The following is a 10,316-nucleotide window of genomic DNA, read 5'->3' as shown; positions in this document are numbered from 1 at the left end:
TTCGATCCGAACAAAGCAATTCGGGCGACGGCGCCGTAGATGTTGTCCATGGTGCGGATCTGATCCTCATCTGCCTGCAGGACGTCTTTGGAGGTCTTTGGATGAGTGGGATGTATGTGCAGAAAAAAGTTGTCCGAGATGTCGTAGTTGGAGCTGGTGGTTGCCGTGCCTCCGTCGATGTAAGGATTGGGTCGGTTCATGCTCAGCTTTTCAACGTGCAAGGGATTTCCTGCCTTGTAGAGCTTGTACGGGGTTTGAATCCCCCACGGGGTGCATGCGTGGGGATGCACGTCGTGGTACTTGTCGAGCCAAGCGGCGGTGAAGTTGGCGTGCGCTTGTGCCAACAGAATTCCGTTGCTCACCGCATTTTTAATTGCTCTGCAGCAAAACATTGAAGCACAATAGCGGAAAGTTGAAGTTATACGTAAAGTACAAAATATGTAATGGCTTGAGATTTAGTTAGACGCACAATGAACATAGCCTATACAGAAGTAGGTATAGTAGTCCTAAAAGTTCAAAGTATGCTGCCTACTCCTCGTATCGACTGAATGTTAATACACGTGCAGCAAGTCGAAAATCAGCTCTGCTGTTGTACTACATACGGTACAACTTTAAACATTTTATGGATTTCCATTCAGGCTATACATGAGAAAACTATAGGATATTTAGGCTGATACGTGAACCGCTTTCTGGTCATACCACGAGTTTAAGGATTTATGTTATGAGTTTTCACGACTAACATGAATTATATCTTTAAGCCAAATTAAAATGACCTTTAATACCTTATCGTCTTGCTATACGTCAAGCTCTGGGAGAGATACCTTTTTGGAATTTATTTTGTTTTCCAAACAATAATTGCGAAAATGTGAAACCAACTGTTTGGAGAACATAAATAATTGAAAACTACTAATTAATGGGGAAACACAAACTCTGGGCCGATCCAACACTGATGTAAAATGTCTTACCTTCCCATTGTGAACGGGTAGATTCGAATGGGGTCAAATGATTTCGTTGTGATCACGTCGAGATCCATGTACACGCCTCCCATCTCTTTGATGGTAAGCAGTCGGTAATAATCCGACATGCAAATGCCGGAAACCGGCTGGTCGGAGATAAAACAGGGATATTAGTCTTCAGTAGGTTCACCGAAAAGCCATCGCAGACTCGCCGAATCTTTCGATCTATGATGCAAGCAGAGCAAGCCAGAAAAACAACTGGCCTGCAGTGAGGTTCGAACTCACGACCTCCGGTCAAGCAGGGACCGTCGCTCTACCAACTGAGCTATGCAGGCTCAGAGAGGAGCGAGTCGAGAAACAACCATGCGCCAATACTTGCACATTTTGTTAGTACAAGCAACTTCCCACTGGGGGATCATCAGTCCGTATCAATCAATGAAAGACACACACAAACATATGTGTTTAATAACATCTGTGATCTAGCCCCTCGGAAGTTGCTTTATGACCAACGATTACGGCTTCCGTATCAATAGTACACCGAAAAGCCATCGCAGACTCGCCGAATCTGTCGATCTATGATGCAAGCAGAGCAAGCCAGAAAAACAACTGGCCTGCAGTGAGGTTCGAACTCACGACCTCCGGTCAAGCCGGGACCGTCGCTCTACCAAATGAGCTATGCAGGCTCAGAGAGGAGCGAGTCGAGAAACAACCATGCGCCAATACTTGCACATTTTGTTGGTACAAGCAACTTCACACTGGGGGATCATCAGTCCGTATCAATCAATGAAAGACACACACAAACATATGTGTTTAATAACATCTGTGATCTAGCCCCTCGGAAGTTGCTTTATGACCAACGATTACGGCTTCCGTATCAATAGTACACCGAAAAGCCATCGCAGACTCGCCGAATCTGTCGATCTATGATGCAAGCAGAGCAAGCCAGGAAAACAATTGGCCTGCAGTGAGGTTCGAACTCACGACCTCCGGTCAAGCCGGGACCGTCGCTCTACCAACTGAGCTATGCAGGCTCAGAGAGGAGCGAGTCGAGAAACAACCATGCGCCAATACTTGCACATACTATTGATACGGAAGCCGTAATCGTTGGTCATAAAGCAACTTCCGAGGGGCTAGATCACAGATGTTATTAAACACATATGTTTGTGTGTGTCTTTCATCTTCAGTAGGTTGTAATAAATTGCTTTTAAACAAAATGGAAACTACATTTGTGATTAGAGGAATTTTAGACACTCGATATTATACTCCTAAACTAAAATATATCACCAAACACGTCATTATCATGCTCAAATGAACAAAACAAATGAAAATGTAATATTTTTCAAGGTTATTTTCCCAAAATTTTCCGTGGTATTAAGAAATTTAAATAACCCCAGTTGTTACTCACTATTTTGATACATAACTTTCAAGGCTTATTCATTGCGTTGGATCGGAAATTAGGCATGAAATTCCTATATTAATTTGGCGTCAGATGGGCTCCGATACCCTAGTAACGGGTGGGTGCCGATTATACTACCTGACATCGGGTATCGACTCCGACCCGATATTATAAGCCATCCCTATAGATAGAGGAGCGTTTCTCAACCGGTGAGCCGCGGCGCACTGCGCCATGGAAGGCTGATAGGTGCGCCGCGAGCGGAAGGAAAAAAAAACATGTCGAAAAAAGTCGAAAATTAATCGGAATAAGGCTTTAATAGATAAAATAACGTTTTTAGTCTCAAAGTCTGAAGTAAGGTGCGCCGCCACGTTTTCATACGTCTCTTTTTGCGCCAGCGTAAAAAAGGTTAAGGAACACTGCAATAGAGGAATACCAGGCAACGCCAAGTCAAAACTAATTGGATGCACCGTGAAAAAATAAATAAAATAAAACAAATTTACTCTGGACTTGTACACATGAAGTGGCAAGTCCACAATTTTTTTGAACTTCAAGCAGGGTATTTCTTTCTTTATTCTTTTCCACAACTCGGATTGAACTTCATAAAACAAAAAATAACAATGTAAATTAAAGGTATATTAAGGTCCATCAAAAACGACCTTAACACGTACTGCGAAAATCACAGCCTTAACATAAACATTTTCCAACTATTGCTTTTAAGAATTTGTGTTAAACCTTTCATCAGGTTCGGATCCAGGATTTTTGTTTAGTGGGACTTTAACAAATTTACCCCAAGACGTGACGTCACAAAGTTACATCTTCTTCTTTTTAGGTTGGCTATCACGAATCTAGATTTCAAAGATGATTGACTCGTGCAAAGTGAAAACAACCTTTATATTGTTTAAGTTAACAAAATTTTCATTTCCGAGATTGGAAATCGGACGCACGGGGCCTTTAAGGTGAAACGATATAAAAAGACATTCTAGAAACCTAATACACATACGCGCAGAACGCGAAAATCTTATACATATAAGGAGTTGATATAGTATATCTAAAAGACAAAACATACAATGTGTGAGTGAAAACTTGCTACGTGTTAAAAAGCATGAAAGTGGTTAGGGGTCAAAAGCCGTTGGGTACCCATTTGTATCGAGGAATTATTCGGAAATGAAATTGAATTTGATGACAACGTGTCATGAAAGGTCGAGGATTTTTTTTTGAGTTCAATATTTTTCACAACTTTATCGTTTATGCGAAAACGTTAAAAAGTCACAAAACATGGTTAATTATAGCTGCTAGGAATTAAATACTTTTGATTATTTCACTGCAGCCTTTTCTCACCGATGTCCATTTCCTCCCAGCTGTGATGAAAGTAAATAGCGGTCGGTCGCTGAATGCTTGCCACGGCACGAATTGACAAATACTCATGGAACTTTTTCATGTTGTACTTGCCGCCGATCCAAACCAGATGCACGATGTTGGGTACTAAATACTCTCGCCCGTTACTGTCGCGCTCCGGATCATGAAGTCCGTCACGGCACTTGATCTCAGTGAACGGCAATCGGTCGCAAACCACGAAAGTCGAGTTTTGGAAGCGTTTCTGGCAGTTTGCCGACTCGCGCGCTCGCTGCACAAGGATTTCTTGAAAGGTGGCCGCCTAAACTTCAATAAAAAAATGTTTTAACACTTTGTTAGATTGAATGAAAAATAAGTGCGCCAGCTTCTAAACCACAGTATCGGAAAGAGTTCTGTTCATAAAACCTGTTTTAAAATCTTTAGAGAGGAATGGCATGCGGTTGTAGACGTAAATGAATTGAATTTTCTAGCCCATACAAAAGTTTAACTGATCCAATATGTTCTGAAGGCTTCCAGCAACCAAACAGAAATAAATAGCATATTTTGAATGTTACGATTACCGCTTTATTTTTCTTCCATAGTGAAACAGTTTTTATACTTTTTTCGTCATATTCCTTACCATTTTTTATCAATAAAAACTTATTTAAAAATTGTACAACTTATTTATCTACCGGTATGCGCTTTGATAATATTATAATTTGTATTAACATTAATTGTGTAAACAAAATAAAAAAGGCAGACATTTGTTGACGAACGGGGCATATTTTGTTTAAGATTTATAGCAGCGGTTCTTAATCGGCGCCAAGCAATTCTAAGGGGGCGCGAGCTCGACTTCAATATTTTAACTTTTTGCAGTGATTTTAATGGTTTCGTTTGGGTTGGGCATAATTCCTACATAAAAACCCACGGAAAAAGCACGGTATCACCGGCTCACCACCCGATTAAATTAACTTGTACATAAACGATAAAAGCTATCGCGCTTTCGGACTATTTTTCATCCATATTTTATATATGATAACAGGCTATAGCAACAGGGGGAGTCGAACTTTTTTTGCGCGAAACTATATTGTTTTTGCAATAATGCCGTTGCATTGTGTGTCGTTACATCTTTTGAAACACGATAACGCAATGTTTAATATTTGCGCTTGACATTTTTTGCGCTCGACATCATACAACTCTTACAACTGTGGAGTCAATGCCCTCGCAACACGTTTGTCAAAATCAGCTCGATAAAATCAATGTGTCGAGCTCGCGCAATTTGTTGTGTGCCCAATGCGAAACGCCTCTTCGGTTGCAGTTTAGCCAGCCCGACCAAATAATGCTCAAAATGTTTCGCGCTTCGCGCGACCAACAACACCCTTCACTATTTTCATGTTTGCTCAGTGATATTTAATTGCAAAATGTGGAAATATTTTCATTGGGGACGCAAGGCAAGAGAAAATTACCAAAGGGGGGGCGCGGCTGAAAAAAGGTTAAGAACCACTGATTTATAGCAATTCTTTAAAATGTAAAAGTTAGCTTTTTTAACGTTACCCTCAATATTGAAAAACACAGCAATGGATTTCTTAAACAGATACTTGCCGTTTCTCCATGTATAACACCACTTCGTGTTTCGGTTTTAGCAAGTTTTAGTTTCAACTTATCAGAAACCTTCTTGAACAAATCTGACGAGCTTGCTTTTGTCACCATTGGGTTAATTTCGTCCTCCAAATTAACTCCCAAGACGACAAAAAACGCCACAACACCTAACCCAATGCAAAATATCCTTTTCATATCGTACTACAACTTTTTCCTGAAATATATATATTCACAAATCTCAGAAAACACACGATAACGCAATGCGGGGATTCAGGCCGCTATAGTCAATTAGCCGTATATGGCAGAATAGAATAAAAAAACGAATCGCGAAACGGCACTATCGCATTCGGATCGGCGTTAGGTCACACGTCAGTAGATACCAGTCGTGCATAGAGACGTCAAATTAACGCTAATCAATATATTGCATAGAGACGTCAAATTAGCGCTATTCAAAATATTGCATAGAGACGTCAAATTAGCGCTATTCAAAATGTTGCATAGAGACGTCAAATTAACGGTATTTAAAATATTGCATATATACGTCAAATTAACGCTAATCAAAATATTGCATATAGATGTCAAATTAACGCTAATCAAAATATTGCATAGAGACGTCAAATTAACGCTGATCAAAATATTGCATAGAGACGTCAAATTAACGCTAATCAAAATATTCCATAGATGCGTCAATTAAAAATAGGTTCGTCTGGCATATATTTCTTCAACCAACGTTTTGGCTTACTATACGGCAAGCCTTCGTCAGGGACTGACACACACAGACAACAGGACGCAAAATAAAATGACACAAAGAAAAAAGGACATAAAAATGTGCTAGCCACGTTTAAACTACACAGCGCCAAGGCTGACTTCTTAGCGTCGTTGTTATTCACGTCGCGAATATGTTCTTTCCGACGTGTGTTTACGACCCCCCTGTTTCGCCAATATAAACCATCGGACAATCGCCGCATGGAATGGTATAGATGACAACCTTTGTGTTGTTGACGTCGATTGGGTCCATAGGATGCGACAGCAAGTGGCGTAACGTCTTTTACGACCGTATTTAATCGTAAATAACAATTTAGCGTGAGTTCTGGCATTTTAATCTTAGCGCTAATGTTCTGCCTCAGTAAGACTATCTGCCTGATTCTCAAAAATACCAAGAAACGTAATTACCATTATTAATTATTTACAACAACAACGAGTTTGCGCTTTACAATAATTTACATACATTATCGACTAAACAATCAACAACTAATCAAAGACTTTTACATAACACTTTCCCTTATATCATAGAACATATTTTTAAAACGGCAGCAATACATAGCGACAAATACGCTAATATTCACTATATACATAACTAAGCAGTCACTATAACATTTACTATATCCTTAATCCTATCACAATTACTATCTCAATTACTATATCTGATGATTCAAATTTCGCATTATCTATACCAGTGTTTCTTAAAGTGGTGAATGGTTCACCCCAGGGTGAATAATTTTTTTGCAGGGGTGAACCAACCAAAAGGGGTGAATAAGGGTGAACGAAAGTTAAGGAACATCCTATAGTCACTACAGTAAACAACTTTCTGAAGTAAATCGACTACTAAACTGTTGTTTTCTGGTGTTTTTTTGCTTATTGTAATGGTGAAGTTGGTTTGCACTGAGTGTATAAGTTAGGCCTACCATATGTTCCTCTTTAGGATTTGTCCCCTTTTCTTAAGAAAACTGAATGGTCCTCCGAGGACGCTCAAAAAAGTCCAAATGTCCTCTTTTTTCGCATTTCGAGTTGTTTGTTTCAATGAAACATTCACACATATGTGTGTTAATAGCTGAGATCTAACCCTTCGAAGCTGCTTTTTGACCAACGACTACGGCTTTCGAGTTAGTTGCTTATACTTTTAACAAGACTTTGGGGCGAGAGGTTGTATTTATTTCCAAAAAATACTTAAGCCATGAAAGATGCTGAATTGCTGGTTTAAAAAAGGTTTCTAGGGGGGCTCCAAGCAATCCGTAGGGGTTGGGGCGAGCTCTAAGTTAATAGTTATGTTTTTTGCTATGATTCTAATGGTATCGTTTTCGTTTTGGTTGTACACCACTCCTACAGCGCTGTACAAACTCTGTTTTTGCCAACTTTAACATTAAAATTGCCCAAAAGAATTTGCGAATCTTCTGTTATCTAATTTTGTTTACTTCGTTGAGCATAAGTCTCTTTAAGTGCCATTGCATGTTTTCATATCATCGAAGGTATAACGGCCCTATTTAATTATAATTTTGCTAACTTATAGATAAACGATAAAAGTCACCCACCGTTTAAACTAATTTTTATCCACATTTTATATAATTGGATAACAGGCTAGCAACATGGGGACGAAATGTTTTGCGAAAAGCCTCCGATTTTCCAGTTTAGCGCCAATTCAACCAATTAAATCCATTATTTTTCGTGCTTCGCGCGACCGAACAAACTTCACTATTTTCAAGTTGTCTCTGTGATATTTAATTGAAAATTCCGAATTGCTTTTCGTAGGAGTGCAAGTCATAGGAAAATTACAAAGGGTGCCGCTGCTGAAAAAAGTTGTGGATATGTCACGTATTTCTCAAGCGTAACAATTCTAATTTCGTTTTACTTGCAGGCAAAAAAATATCCTCTTTTTGGGTGCTAAAAATATGGTAGCCCTAGTATAAGTACAACAAATTGGTGACTGTGTTTTGTTTAATTAATTTTGGTGACTGTGTTTTGTTTTGTAGCTTTATATTTCTGGACTCGAGAAATTGTAGATTTTCAATGGTAAAACTTAGCTTGAGACGATCTTAACAAAAATCGAGACAATCTAAGTCATTTTGTGCTGTTATATAGACGAAATAGTTTTATCATATCATGAGACGAAGGGTGAATGAAATCTGGAGATAGATGCTAGGGGTGAACGAAACTAAAAAAGTTTAAGAAGCACTGATCTACACAATAAACGCGTGATATTGTTACGCCAAACTAATCCCGAACTCCACTTAACGGCCTGCCGACTGCCAAGCGATACAACGCGTGTCTTTTACTTGTATTAAAATAAGCGACAGTAAAATACTAAAACACTGAAACAACGAAAAGCGGCCAACGCCTAAAAAGGTGACTTAAACGTTAATTCCCAAAGTTTTCTACAATGAAATGAACTCAAGCTAGCCCCAACCGCGACTGCCCACATTAGATTTCGTGTACCCATTCACTACAACGAGAGGAAAAAAGGTGTGCGTGTCAAACGTAACTAATTATTAGGTGCCAACAGAAAACGTGATAAGATAAGAAATAAAGCGTGAAAGGTGAGGTGCAATAGTGGAAAAGCGATATAATTTATTTGAGTGAGAAAGAAAGAGGAAAACGAAAACACGCGTACAAATGATAAAACAGAGAAACAATAACACACATAGAAACTATAAATAATCGGTGCAACAATATCACATGCTATAGTCATACAGAGTCGCGAGGTGAGTAGCGTGGTAACCGGCGCCTTTGAAGTGCACAAATGTTTAAAACCCATCGGGGTACTGAGTGTGTTAATTTAGTATCCTTAGGTATAATTACTAACGGCTAAAGATGTTGCAAGGCCGCAACAACGTCGTAATAGGTTTTACACCAACTGCGATGCCGAAGTCCCGTAGCATGCGCCGCAGAACGTCCGTCAGGCCTGGAATGTAAGGTAAGGTAACGTACCCTTCCCATTTGGTATCAATAGGGGATCTTGTCGTTGAGGCCGCACGCTCTTGTCTCGGTAAGGACGGTGGCTACCCATTGAGACGTAGGGACTCTAACCCGTCGAAGCTCCTCCTCCAACACGCCCGGGTCAGAGGTCAACCGTCTGGCCTGATCGTACAGCGCCGTTACTACACCCCGCTTCTGGTATACAGGATGGTGAGATGCGAAGTTCAAGTACCTCCGTGTGCTCGTTGGTTTATGGTAAACCCGAGATTGTAGGTAGTCATCACTCGCTCTCATCACCTGTACATCTAAAAATGGAAGCTTTCCATTAACCTGCCCCTCCATAGTGAAGCTTATGTTGGGCTCTTATAGGCTGTTTAAATGCGCAAGGAACGCGTCAACCAGATGCGTATTGACGATGGCGAAAGTGTGGTCCACATGGCGTTTCCAAAATCTGGGAGGGTCAAGAAAGGTAGCGAAAGCCCGTTCCTCGACAGACTCCATATTGGCAACCACCACCGATATAGGAGAACCCATAGCTGTGCCATGTATACCTGCTGATAAAACACACCTCTGAATGTTAAGTAGCTTTGGTCAAGGCAAATTCTTAAACCAGAAACTTCGTCATCCGGCCACCAAGATGTCCTGTCTTTAAGGCTGTAATCAGCCATAACCCTGTTGGAAGCAATTTCCAGTGCGAAGTCCACCGGCACATTAGTAAACAATGAGACCACGTCATATGAAATTAACACCTCAGTGTCGGCTACGGGCTGTTCTTTCAGCAACGCCTGTAGAAACTCCGACGAATTACGTACTGTCCACCGTGCATTACCCACTAAGGGTGATAATATTTGTGAACCATGCTTAGCTAGGTTGTAGGTTGGTGTTCCAACAAAAGAAACGATTGGACGTAGTGGCACACCTTCCTTATGCACCTTTGGCAATCCGTATATTCGCGGGGCTGCACCGTACGTACTGTGCAACTCAAGAAACAGCACATCAGATACACAGTGCTCTTCTTTGTGCAAAACACTTACAAATTTATTAAGGGTGCGTTCTGTCTTCCGCGTAGGGTCGCGAACTATCCTCTCATATTCCTTACGCCCGTAGTACAAACTTGTCCCGAAAAAAACCTCAGATTAAGCCAAAAAATCACAGTGATGGTATTACCACGAATAATCGAATATGTAAACGTACATCGGGGCACTATGCGACCTTCCCTATAAATCTATCACAACAGATTGACGAATATGATAAAGGTAAATTTATCAATAAATGTGCTTTTTCAGTGAAGGAGAATTGTTGAATAAAACAGAACCCGGCCATGCAGTGGAAAACAGCTGCAC

General features: G+C 40.4%; 1 non-coding gene across 1 annotated transcript; it reads right to left on the bottom strand.

The window, feature by feature from the left end:
• Window positions 1-1,216: 1,216 nt before the first annotated feature.
• On the bottom strand, window positions 1,217-1,291 carry Trnaa-ugc (transfer RNA alanine (anticodon UGC)). The gene has a single exon. It is a non-coding gene; the product is annotated as a tRNA-Ala (tRNA).
• Window positions 1,292-10,316: the final 9,025 nt, after the last annotated feature.

The sequence above is a fragment of the Ascidiella aspersa genome, chromosome 1, assembly GCF_963924565.1.
Source record: "Ascidiella aspersa chromosome 1, kaAscAspe10.2, whole genome shotgun sequence".
Lineage (NCBI taxonomy): Eukaryota > Metazoa > Chordata > Ascidiacea > Phlebobranchia > Ascidiidae > Ascidiella > Ascidiella aspersa.
This window is presented reverse-complemented; position numbering and strand designations above follow the sequence as displayed.